The 13,498-nt window shown below is 41.6% G+C and overlaps 1 protein-coding gene and 1 pseudogene across 5 annotated transcripts in view; one reads left to right on the top strand and one right to left on the bottom strand.

Moving 5' to 3' along the window:
- Helz (helicase with zinc finger) overlaps positions 1-13,498 on the bottom strand; it is a 145,936-nt gene that overhangs the window by 98,555 nt on the left and 33,883 nt on the right. The gene's annotated exons all lie outside the window — the stretch shown is intronic.
- Positions 8,480-12,588, top strand: LOC110331150 (annotated as a pseudogene).

Below are 13,498 nucleotides of genomic sequence, written 5' to 3'. Positions count from 1 at the left end.
AAAAAAAAAAAAAGAAAAGAAAAGAAATTCCTCCCATTACATAGTAGTCAAAACACCAAATGCACAAAACAACAACAACAAAAAAAGAACATTAAAAGCTGTAAGGAAAAAAGGTCAAGTAACATATAAAGGCAGACCTATCAGAATTACACCAGACCTCTCACCAGAGACTATGAAAGCTAGAAGATCCTGGGCAGATATTATACAGATATTATACAGACCCTGAGAGAACACAAATGACAGCCCAGGCAGTAGCAAACCTCTCAATTACCACAGAGGAAGAAACCAAGATACCCCACAACAAAACCAAATCTACACAGTATCTTTCCACAAATCCAGCCCTACAAAGGATAATAGATGGAAAACTCCAACACAGGAGGAAACTACACCCTAGAAAAAGCAAGAAAGTAATCTTTCAACAAACCCCAAAGAAGATAGCCACACAAACATAATTTCACCTCTAAAAACAAAGTAACAGGAAGCAACAATCACTATTCCTTAATATCTCTTAACATCAATGAACTCAATTCCCCAATAAAAAGACATGGAATAACAGCCTGGTTATGTAAACAGGACCCAGCATACAGGAAACGTTCCTTGGTGTCCAAGACAGACACTACATCAGAGTAAAGAGCTGGAAAACAATTTTCCAAGCAAATGTTCCCAAGAAACAAGCTGGAATAGCCATTCTAATATTGAATAAAATCAATTTTCAACCAAAAGATATCAAAAAGAATAAGGAAAACTACTACATACTCATCAAAGGAAAATCTACCAAGAAGAACTCTCAATTCTGAACATCTATGTTCCAAATGCAAAGGTACTCACATTCATAAAAGAAACTTTATGTACACATTGCACCTCACGCAATAATAGTGGGAGACTTCAACACCCCACTCTCATCAATAAGCAGATCATGGAAACACAAACTAAACAGAGAAACATTAAAACTAGCAGAAGTTAGAGAGCAAATGAATTGAACAGATATCTATGGAACATTTCATCCTAAAACAAAAGACTATACCTTCTTCTCAGCACTTCATGGTACCATCTCGAAAACTGACCATATAATCAGTCACAAAACAGGCCTCAACAGATACAAGAAGATTGAAATAATCCCAAGCATCCTATCAGATCACCATGGACTAAGGCTGGTCTTCAATAGCAACAAAAACACCAGAAAGCCCACACACATATGGATGAACAATGCTCTACTCAATGATAACTTGGTGAAGAAAGAGATTAAAGGGCTGGAGAGATGGCTCAGCAGTTAAGAGCACTAACTGCTCTTCCAAATGTCCTGAGTTCAAATCCCAGCAGCCACATGGTGACTCACAACCATCTGTAATGAGATCTGATGCCCTCTTCTGGTGTGTCTGAAGACAGCTACAGTGTACTTACATATAATAATAAATAAATCAGCAGGGCATGGTGGCGAATGCCTTTAATACCAGCACTCAGGAGGCAGAGACAGGCAGATTTCTGAGTTCGAGGCCAGCCTGGTCTACAAAGTGAGTACCAGGACAGCCAGAGCAATACAGAGAAACCCTGTCTCGAAAAAACAATCAAATAAATGAATAAATAAATAAATCAATAAATAAATCTCCAGAACGAGCAGGGAATGAGCAAGCAGAGGTCCTGAGTGCAATTCCCAACAACCACATGATTGCTCACAACCATCTCTACGGCTACAGTGTACTCATATACATAAAATAAATAAATCTCTTTAAAAAGAAAGAAAGAAAGAAATTAACGGCTTTTTAGAATTTAATGAAAATGAAGGCACAACATACCCAAACTTACAGGATTCAATGAAAGCAGTGCTAAGAGGAAAACTCGGCTCTGAGAACCTCCACTAAGCAACTGCAGAGAGCATGCACTACCAGCTTAACAGCCACCTGAAAGCTCTAGATCAAAAAGGAGTTAACACACCCAAGAGGAGTAGCTCAGGGCTGAAAGCAAACAAGTAGAAACAAAAAGAACTATACAAAGAATCAACCAACTAGGAACTGATTCTTTTGAGAAAAAAATCAACAAGATAGATGAACCCTTAGCCAGAATAACCGGAGGCCACAGAGACAGTATCCAAATTAACAAACTCAAGAATGATAGGGGAGATACAACAGAAAAGGAGGAAATTTAAAAAAAAAAAAAATCGGGGCTGGTGAGATGGCTCAGTGGGTAAGAGCACCTGACTGCTCTTCCGAAGGTCCAGAGTTCAAATCCCAGCAACCACAAGGTGGCTCATAACCATCTGTAACAAGATCTGACGCCCTCTTCTGGAGTGTCTGAAGACAGCTACAGTGTACTTACATATAATAAATAAATCTTAAAAAAAAAAAATCATCAGATCCTACTACAAAAGCCTATATTCAACAAATCTGGAAAATCTGGATGAAATGGACAATTTTCTAGACAGATACCAAATACCAAACAGAATCAGAGAAGCCATCTAAACAGTCCCATAATGCCTAAAGAAATATAGAAGCAGTCATTAAAAGTCTCCCAATCAAAAAGAACCCAGGAACAGATGGGCTTAGTGCACAATTCTTTTTTTTTTTTTTTGGTTTTTTTTTTTTTTTTCTCTCCTTATAGGGTTTCTCTGTGTAGCCCTGGCTGTCCTGGAACTCATTCTGTAGACCAGGCTGGCCTCGAACTCAGAAATCACACTGCCTCTGCCTCTCGAGTGCTGGGATTAAAGGCATGCGCCACCATGCCCGGCTTTAGTGCACAATTCTATCAGACTTTCAAAGAAGACCTAATACCAATACTCTTCAAACTACTCCACAAAAGAGAAACAGAAGGAACACTACCCAATTCATTCTCTGAAGCCACAGTTACGCTGTGTATTCTCCTTTGGAAATGGAATGGTTTCTGTCTAATCATGAACTTATAATTTCGTTTCATACAGGACTTCATAAGATTTTTTTTTCTACTTCTATCATGCTTAATGTTCCAAATATATTTTTAAAACAGGTTGAGTGCATATTACTTTTAGCTCCAGAAGATATTATGTATATTTAAGAGACATTTAACTATTATAAATTATTTTGATGATTATTTCCTTTTTTAAAAAAAGCGGGGGCTGGTGAGATGGCTCAGTGGGTAAGAGCACCCGACTGCTCTTCCAAAGGTGCAGAGTTCAAATCCCAGCAACCACGTGGTGGCTCACAACCATCCTTAGCAAGATCTGACTCCCTCTTCTGGAGTGTCTGAAGACAGCTACAATGTACTTACTTATAATAAATAAATAAATCTTTAAAATAAAAATAAAAATAAAAAAAAGGGGAGGGGAAGAAAGTCAGAAAATCAACAAGCCAAAAGCCAAAACAAAACTTGTGCGCGCACGCACACACTTGGGGGTTGGGGGTGGGTGGAGTGTTGGAATTTGTGTTGTCCAAATATTCTTGGATATAGGTAGATGGGTGTTTTGCACGTTTTTGTACCACATGCATGTCTGGTGCCAAAAAAGGATGTTGTATCTTCAAGACTGGTGTTATAGATAGTTCTAAGATATCACATGGGTGCTGGGAATCAAACCTTGGTTCTTCAGAAGAGGCATCCAGTACTCATAACCACTGACCCATCTCTTGAGTCTATAAAACTTTGCTATAAAAATTCCAATTAAAAACATTTTAGAATTAAAAAAACGATAGGGAAAGCACAGGCGAGCGAGTAGCTGAGTGGAGAAAGGAGTGTGCTTCCACAACAACCCCAGAAACCACATGGGAAGGACAGAACCACACGCTGCTAGCTGTCCTCTGAACTCCAATGTGATCATCCACACAAAGTAAACACATGTAAAAATATATCGGGGGGGGGGGGCTTACAGGGTTTCTCTATAGCCCTGGCTGTCCTGGTACTTATTCACTCTATAGACCAAGTTGTCTTCAAACTCAGAAATCCACCTGCCTCTGCCTCCCAAGTGCTGGGATTAAAGGCGTGCACCACCACAAAATATTTTGAGGCTGAAGTGCTGCCTACTGAGCGCCTCTTGTGGATCTCGGAGCTTGCACAAACTTGCAGCTCTTACTTTCTAAGACTCTTCCGTTGCAGTAGTGTTTGGATGTCTCAGAATTTATCAAAATCACGTTCCTTTCCTTCCATCATGCAGACAAGTAGCTATACCAGCTTTTCTTCCAACTGTTATCCTAAATGCAATTTAATTTCTGTCTGCTAGGACATAATGATGGCGGAAGCAAAGAGGCAAGCCGTTAGCACAGAGCCCTGCTTCTGTGCCCTGTAACACCGTCAAACTGCAGTGCTGCCAACGGTCTTCCTTGGCTCTCCTGAATATATATAATCTTCAGGATTATAAAGAAAAATCTTTTTTTGAGTTAAAATTCCATGCAGATAAATTCTCTTCCCACCAACTCTCAAATCCTTCCGGATACACAGGATGCTCTGGACTGGAAACTGGGTAATTCTAAAGGAATACCCATCTCCCTTTCAACAAGAACAGTCAGGCTAGGGCCAACAGCCTTCAACCGTTCACAAGGACACAGGACTCCCTTGCAAGAGTCACCTGCAAAGAGAAACATCATCTGAAGCTTGAGGGACAATAAAAGTTGAACTTTTTCTGCAACAAGATAATATTAATTTTTGACAAAAGAAATTATTTCCTTAATTTCCAGTCTTTTATTAAGGAGCTTGGCCTAATGAAAGCACTGACCTAAAAATTCTTTAGAAAAATAAAATGCCAAAAAAAAGCTATTTTAATAAATAATCTGTACCTAAATACAATCACTTTAGAATCACTGCTTCAAGGACAGGAATCAAAAGTTTTTTAAAATCCTAAGGAAGGCAAGATGGATCATCTGGGAAAATCTCTTGCTACACAACTGCCTGGAAACTGCAGTTTGACTTGGAACACACTAAGATGTAAGGAAAAAAACAACTTCACAAGCTGCCCCCTGACTTCCACAGAGCACCATAGTACACGTCCACGCGCACACCCTACACACACACACACACACACACACACACACACACACACACACACACACACAGAACAATAAACTTTTTTAGTTCTAAGTCCAGCATGGTGGCCCAGATCAGTAATTCGAGCACTTAGGAAGTTGAGGCAGAATTGTAATAATCTTGAGGCCAGTCTGAACTACACAGTAAGTATCAGTCATGCTCCAAGACAAGACCTACTATGTCTCAAAAATATTAAACCAGGGCTGGAGAGATGGCTCAGCAGTTAAGAGCACTGACTGCTCTTCCAGAGGTCCTGAGTTCAATTCCCAGCATCCACATGGTGGTTCACAACCATCTGTAATGGGATCCGATGCCTTCTTCTGGTGTGTCTGAAGAGAGTGACAGAGTACTCACATACATAAAATAAATAAATAAATCTATTTAAAAAAATACTAAACTATTCTAAGCATACATGTGTATGTTTATTTTGTTTTGAGCTCTCTACCAAGGGCTTCAAAGATGGCTTAGCAGGTAAATATACTTGTCACCGAGCCTGACAACTGTTTTACGCCCTGGACATCGTGAAAAGGGAAAACCAATCCCTGCCTGTTGCCCTCTGACATCTACCTCCACACAATGCCACAGCAATTAGATCATCTACAGTTCAAGGTCAACTTGGTCCACGTGGTCCGTTCTAGGCCAGCCAGGGCTACACACTGAAACCCTGTCTCAAAATAAATCAAATAAATAATCATAAAGTATCTTCCTAAATATCAGTCATTTAGGTTTTTGACAATTCATTTGCCACACAACTCATAGAGATTTGTGAAAAGGACAGTGTATAGAAACAGATGCAGGGGTATGGACAAGAGGGCTCCGCAGTTTGAAGGACTAACTGTTCCCACAGAGGACCCAGGACCCAGGACCCAGGTACGGTTCCCAGAACCCACATGGCAGCTCACAACCATGTATAATTTCAGTTTCAGGGGATCCAATACCTTTTTCTGGCCTCAGTGGGATCCTGAACACATGTAGTGTACATAAACTTACACAGGTACACACACACACACACACACACACACACACATAAAAGTAAATTAATCTTAAAAAGCACAAATTCAGCTGGCACTCGAATGCCTTTAATGCCAACATATGGGAGGCAGAGGCACATAGGTCTCTATGTTTAAAGCCCAGCCTAGTCTATATAATAAGTACTAGTCTGGCTACAGCTAAAAAGTAAGACCCTATCATTTAGAGCCTCTCATTTATATACAAATAAATAAATAAATAAATAAATAAATCTCAACTGAATGGTTTCACAGAGAGACTGATCATCAGGTAAGATCACTGTTTGATCTTCCAAAGGACCAGAGTTCAGTCCCCATGACCCCCATGGTGGTTCACAACCATGTCTAACTCCAGTTCCAGGGTCCTTCTTCTGACTTCGTGAGCACCAGGCATGCACATGGTGCACATTCATACATGCTTGAATAAAGCTTTTACTCTTAGCATAGTTAAAATTCAATGTGCAAAAAGCAGCCTTCATGCGCTGGGCTGTGGTGGTGCCCGTCTTTAATCCCAGCACTTGGGAAGCAGAAGCAGTCGGATCTCCATGAGTTCCAGGCCAGCCTGGTCTACAGAGCAAGTTCCAGAACTGCCAGGGCTATACAGAGAAATCTAGTCTGGAAAAACCAAAAACAAACAAACATGCCTGTGTATGTGCACAGGACAGGAAACGACTCCATTGCTTAGAGTGTCTTCAACTCCCTCTTCATTAAAGACCCTAAACTTCCAGAGCTGCACCTGCCTTATGACCACAGCAAAGTTTTGACAGTTAGTGACGAGTAACCAAATGAAAACACTCTGAAGAAAAGTTGAGTTTAAAAGGGGCTTTTTCTATCCTGAAACTCCTTTCTCTTCTTCTCAGTTTCAGAAGTCAGTATTTTGAGATCTCTGTTGCAAGCCTTCTACTGTTCTTACTAGCTGGCTCACCAAAGAAGACTGTGGACACCCTGGGCAAACACTTGAAGGAGTGTTTTCCTAAAGTGGACTCAGGTGAAAAACTAAGGCAGACTTGTGAAGAACTTTTAGCTGAAGTGGACACAGGAGAGAGGCTATTCTGCTAGAGTGGCTCAAGCTACCGCTGCTAACCTGTGAACTCAACTGCTGATTTCCAGACAACACAGATGGGAGTTGCTCCAAAGAACCTTTCTAAACAGGTCCACTACCCTACCCCAACCACCCACCCCCACCCCCACCCCCATCCCCACCCCGTATCCTTTCTTCCTCCCTACCTCTGGTGAGTGGTGGGCTACAAGGGAGGTTAAAGCGGTTAGGAATCATCATTAAAAATAAGGTTTGAAATGACTAAAGTTACACTCTTCTGTGTCTGCCCTATGACAGAAATCTCTGTTTCAAGTGCTAATAGGCACTTTCTCTTGTCACTGTGGCACAAGACTTACTGAGATCACACAAGGCAAAGTATACACTATCTTAAATCTCTGCCTATGTACAAATACAATCTCAGGGCTGAGGCTGCAGCCCACAGCCAAGACCAGCATGCACCAGGCCCCAGTCACACTCACACACGCACACACACACAAGTAATACAGGGTTAGCACTAGTAAGTGCCCAGTCAGCACTGAGATAACATTTCTTTTACAGCATCACTCATAAGCACAAGTGGTTCAGACCTGTAACTGCATCCACATTGAACTCTAGATAGAGTTCAAGGCCTTCCTTGGCAAGACAAAAAGTTTAATGCCAACCCGGGCAACTCGGCAAGAACTTGTCTCCAAAAATAAAGCTGAAGATTTATGTACAACTACAGTTGTACATAAGAGTCACTATAAACAAGAATCCTACAACTGAGTTCACCCTGGTTCACAGCTCATTTCCTCCACATCAATTCACACTAAGCAACAACAAAAGACCCATGATTTTAGTCTTTTTTTTTTTTTTTGGAGACAGGGTTTCTCTGTATAGTCCTGGCTGTCCTGGAACTAACCCTGTAGACCAGGCTGGCCTTGAACTCAGAAATCTGCCTGCCTCTGGCTCCCAAGTGCTGGGATTAAAGGCGTGCGCCACCACGCCGGGCCTGACCCACAATTTTAAACACTAAGCTTTCAAAAATCTATAATTTAAATATAAGTCCTGTACATCAGGCTGTCGAGGTGGCTCAGTGGGGAAAGGAGCTGTCACCAAGCCTGACAGCCCAAATCTGACCCTCAGGGTGGAAGGCGAAACCACATCCTACAAGTTACTCTCTGCCGTACACACACACACACACACACACACACACACACACACACACACACTCTATACATGCACACGTACATGCACACACAAAACAAATACAGATAAATGGAACAGAACTTTTAAAATGAGCTTTATGTACAAACGTAAATAAACATTTGGGGGAAATGAGACTGAAAGTCAAAATCCAATTCCATAAAGCCTTCAGTTCCTATTAAGAGATCAAAGCTGAACTACTGACTGTCCCAGCTTGGACCGATCTCAAAGGCACTAAGTGAATGAGCACAGCCACTTCCGGTCAGACATGCCGTCAGACACGCCACAGCTCTGCTGGGATAGCAGCGACGAGATGACACGTGACATGGGAGGAGCTTGTGGTTGGCAGGGGTCAGGACGGGTAGCGAGCACTGGGAATGGGACAGACAGCACGGTGAGGTATTATGGCAACAGAACACTGTGCTGGGGTGGTTGGTGGCTACACGAATCAACACAAGTGGCACATGCCATACACATTCGTACTAACACTAATTTATTGGTTTTGATATAGTACTAGAGTAACAGAAGTCAAAACCATCATGGAAAAGGATTCGAAGCATACATGCAACCTCTCCTTACAACTTACCAACCTATAATTGATTCAAACTAGAAAAACTTAAATTCTAAACTCCTCCTGAAGGAAAAAAAAAAAAAAGCTTTGTGTCTAGAAAATGTCTTTTTTAAAAGCCAGCTTGAGAAGTAGCACTTGATGTGACAGCAAGAGGACCTGAGGTTGAATCTCCAGTACCCACATAAAAGCCAGGCAAGGCCACACATGCCAGTAACCCTGCGGCTGGGGCAGAAGAAGGAAAATCCCAGGAGCTCAGCAGCAGGACAGACTGGCCCAACAGCGAGGTGCACTCAGGGAGCTGGCTCGGGGGTTAAGGATACTTGCTCTTCACTTGCTGCGCGTGCAGAGGACCCAAATTTGGTTCCCAACACGCGTCAGGCAAGCAGATAACTGCCTGCAACTATAGAGCCAGAGGATCTAGCATCTTAGGCCTCCACGACATGCATGAGATCAGCACTCAGGCAACATACCCACGTACAGGCACATAAACACTGTGACATCTGAGGAAGAATAGCCACTATAGGCTCATACATTTGAATGCTTGGTCACCAGGGAGTGGCACTACTTGAAAGATTAGGAAGTACTGGAGGAGGCGTGCCTCTGGGGGTGGGTTTTGAGGTTTCAAAAACCCATGCCTAGCACAGAATCTCTTTTTGAGCCAGCAAATCAGGGTGCAGCTCTCGGCTACTTTTCCAGTACTATTTCTGTCTGTGTGCCACCATGTCTCACAATGACGATAATGAACTCTAACCTCTGAAACTGTAAGCAAGCCCTCAATTAAATGCTTTCTTTCTAATAGAAGCCTTGGTCAGGATGTCTCTTCACAGCAACAGCACACTGAACAAGACATACATAATTGAAGATAACAAAATAAATACCCCCCCCCCAAAATAGAGCCTCCAGCTTTTTATTTCTAGAATAAAAGAACAGCTTTTCTTTCCCTGTGTTCAGCATGTAAAGGCCTGAAGTAGAGACACATAACACATGTGGCTCCAGACAGCAGCATGGCTTCCCACCACAGTCTCACATCAAAGCCACAGTCCTGCTCACAACTGCCACTGTGCTTTAAACAAGCTGACTCATCACATAGCATGTTTCCACAGCTAGGAAACTGAGAAGACAACAGGATTAAATAAAACAATGGATTTCAGAGGCCCTGACCTGAGATATTGTGATTAAACACTATTATCCTATCAACTAAATATATTTCCAACAAAGCCTTTTAATTACTGTAAAAACTGCAGAGTCTCCCTGACTTACAATGTCACCCCAGCCTGAGAAGCTCAGTGCGAATAATGTGAACCAAAGTGCATCTAACTTTCTCCACTCTGGTAAATTGCCCGTGCTTCTGTGCGCCCTAATTAAACTCACTGAGTCAACTGAAAGGAAAAGGGAAATAAATGGCAGGAGCGTGGAAGGAACTAGTCAGTCAGATGGAAAGGATCAGCTGGGAGAGGACAGAGTGTAATGGGGTTAACAGGATCAGAATACATCAGGTGCATATGTGAGGATGCCATGATGAAAGAAAGCCATTACTGTGTGTAGTTAATAGATGGTAATGAAACACATTTTCTCAAGTATCTTTGAAGGCTGGAGAGAGGGCTCAGGGGTCATGAGCACACACTGCTTGTCCGAGGCACCTGAGTTCAGTTACCAGTCCCAGGTCAGGTAGCTCAGCACCTCCTGCAGCTGCAGTTCCAGGGGGGTTGACACCCCCCTCCAAGTTCAGCAGACACCTGCACTTAACTCACAGACCCATACATATACACATAATTAAAATTTTTAAGTGTCTTTAGGAGCTGGAATATAGCTCAGCTTAAAAATGCCTAACACTTAGCCCTGGGAGGTAGTCTGCCACCACAACCAAAAACGACAATACAATACAGTACAGTACAGTACAGTACAATACAATACAGTACAATACAGAACAGTACAGTACAATACAGTACAATACAAGCCTCAATTTCCCCCAATACTCCAACTAGCAATGCTAGCAACATAACACACTTGCTGCAGGGGCCTGGTTATTTGGCCTCTTGATCCTGGAGCTAACTGGGACCTGAAACTCACTGTAGCTGCCCAGTATGATGAGAGAACATCAACTCACACTTCAGTAGCCCCGAAAAAGGCCAAATTCAAAACGTACTGCTCTTTCACAACCATAATACCAAAACACCATAAAAGGATCATTTTAACACCAGGATTATGTACCTATATCTACTCTAAATTGTACTGAGAAGAAAGGTCATTAAAGATGTCAACATCTCCCTTACGAAAACCACCCAAGGCTCATTCAGTAACCTGCCAATTTCTTAGGTCCCAGTCTAGCCACCTAACAGGGGTTGCTGGCTGCACCATCAAATGCTTCACAGGTCAAGTCTCACTGACATGAACTTGTGACGGTGACTTTTTAACTTGGTGACTTTTTAACTTGACAAAACTCTTGGCTAGGGTTTCAGAACTGTACACCTCATAATGTTTATAATAATCAAGGTTCATCTAAAATATCACAAATCATTATTTCGTGGAATTTGTTGAATACCAAGTGCTACGGAGTTAGCAAGGTGACTCAGTGGATAAAAGTATTTAATGCCAAACCTGGTGATCTGAGCTCCATACCTATAACTCACATGGTGGAAGAACAAGCCCTCTGATAGGCCCTACCACACACAGGAGCACCCATATACCCACATGTACACACATAACATACATATATACATACACACACACACACAGGAATAAATAAATACATTGAACACAATTCTAAGTTTCCTGTACAGTGAAAATTTCAAAGCATTAGAGTTGTTTCATTACATGTTCCTACCCTGTTTTACACTAAAATAATGAAAATTGATTTAACCATATTACTTAACCAGTGGTCACTGACATCAAAACCGGAACCCAACAGCACCCTGAGTCTGTTTCTAAAAGTCGTAAGCTCAAGCCCATGTACTTTAGGTTCTAACCAAGACATAGTACATACCCATATTTATAAGGAATTGACAGCTATTTTCTAAAGTTGAATTCCACCTTCAAAACTTTATAATTCTTTGTTAGGTTTCAATTAAACAAGTCAGCTATAAAAATATATTAAGAGCAACCAAGTAAAACAGATTATGGACTGGGTCTCAGATAATATTTTTAAAAACCACTGTCTAATACAAATATTGTGTTTGTGCACAGCGGCCTCTGCGCTTTAGAGGTACTGAAACACTTGTAGGTCCTTTTCTCCTGTCTATGGTTACTTTAAAACATTTCAAAACACAAGGCCAGGAAGACAGCTCAACAGGTAAAGGTGCTCGCAGCTGAGCCTGATGACCTGAGCTCACTCAGTCCCACACCCCACATAACAGAATGAGAGAAAGAAATATAGAGTTATTTCAGGAAAGATCATCCTGCACTTCCTCCAGATGCCAGTTACCAACGGACTGTGTGCCCACCCAACAGATACCCATTCTAGAGTTCCTGCGGGATCAAACAGAATTTCAGAAGAACATACGGATGGAGAGGACAAACCCATGGCAACTGTGAAGGCCCTGACACCACGGATGCCACATTAGTGTCTTCTGAGGGGCATCAAGTTACTCTAAAAAGAGAACACACGCTAGCATCAGCAACAATAAAGGCTATGATCCAGGACAGTTTGCTGAGAATGAAACCAATTTTAGAGAGATCCTTCCTACGTGCTATAGAAAGTATTTACCTACAAGGTGCACAACAACTTCACAGAGCTTAACTAATTCCCAATTGCTCTTGAAATTGCATTAGCACTGCTGAGGGAGGCAAACTTCCTAGATATTAAATAAAATAAATTATAATAAGCTGTTAATTTTATATGTATACATATATGTAGGAATTATTTAAGAAGGGCCAGGCATAGTGGCACACACCTAATCCCAGCCCTCAGATCCCCGGGAGTTCCAAGTCAACCTGGTCTACATTGGAAGCTCCAAGCCAACCAGAGACTAACTCAGATAGATAGATAGATAGATAGATAGATAGATAGATAGATAGATAGATAGATAGATAGATGGATGGATACATACATAGAATTGTTTTTTGATTTAGTGATATTCTGTGATGTTTCAAGAAAGTAGGAATTAAATTTGAAGGTCACCATCACTTGCTTCTTGGCATTGGTATTCAATACAAGATAATGTATCAAAATCAATGTAGTTTGGCTAATGAGCTGTTTACTTTTAAAATGACACACACATACATACACAAGTTACAAAAAGTGCAAACTGACCCCACAACAGAAGAGTGAGCGTCAGACTCTATAAAATGTACACAAGAAAGCACTGGTCTGGGGCACTCGTGACGGCTCTCCAGACCTGTCCTCAGAGCGTCTCCGTGTAACTGCGCAGTGTAGCAGATTAACAGGAACCCAGCAAGAGCTTCCTCCCGCTTGTTAGCCAACTGACTGGTCTAGCCATACCATTTACATTACACAGAAATAACACTACTGAGTACTGAAAAAAATTATATGTGAAATCAGAATTCTATAGCTGCATGAGTGCATGAGTAATGTTAGCCAACAGTGTCTAATGTCTACTTGAAATGGTCAACACCGTAGAGATGCTTTTGTACAAATTTTATAACGGGGGTAGGAAGACAACTCTTTATGGATAATGTGGTTAAGAGTGGGTAAAGTATTTGCCACACAAACATGAGAAGCTGAGCTCAGATCCCCAACATACATGTAGAAGCAGGGTA

Source organism: Mus pahari, chromosome 14, assembly GCF_900095145.1.
Source record: "Mus pahari chromosome 14, PAHARI_EIJ_v1.1, whole genome shotgun sequence".
Lineage (NCBI taxonomy): Eukaryota > Metazoa > Chordata > Mammalia > Rodentia > Muridae > Mus > Mus pahari.
This window is presented reverse-complemented; position numbering and strand designations above follow the sequence as displayed.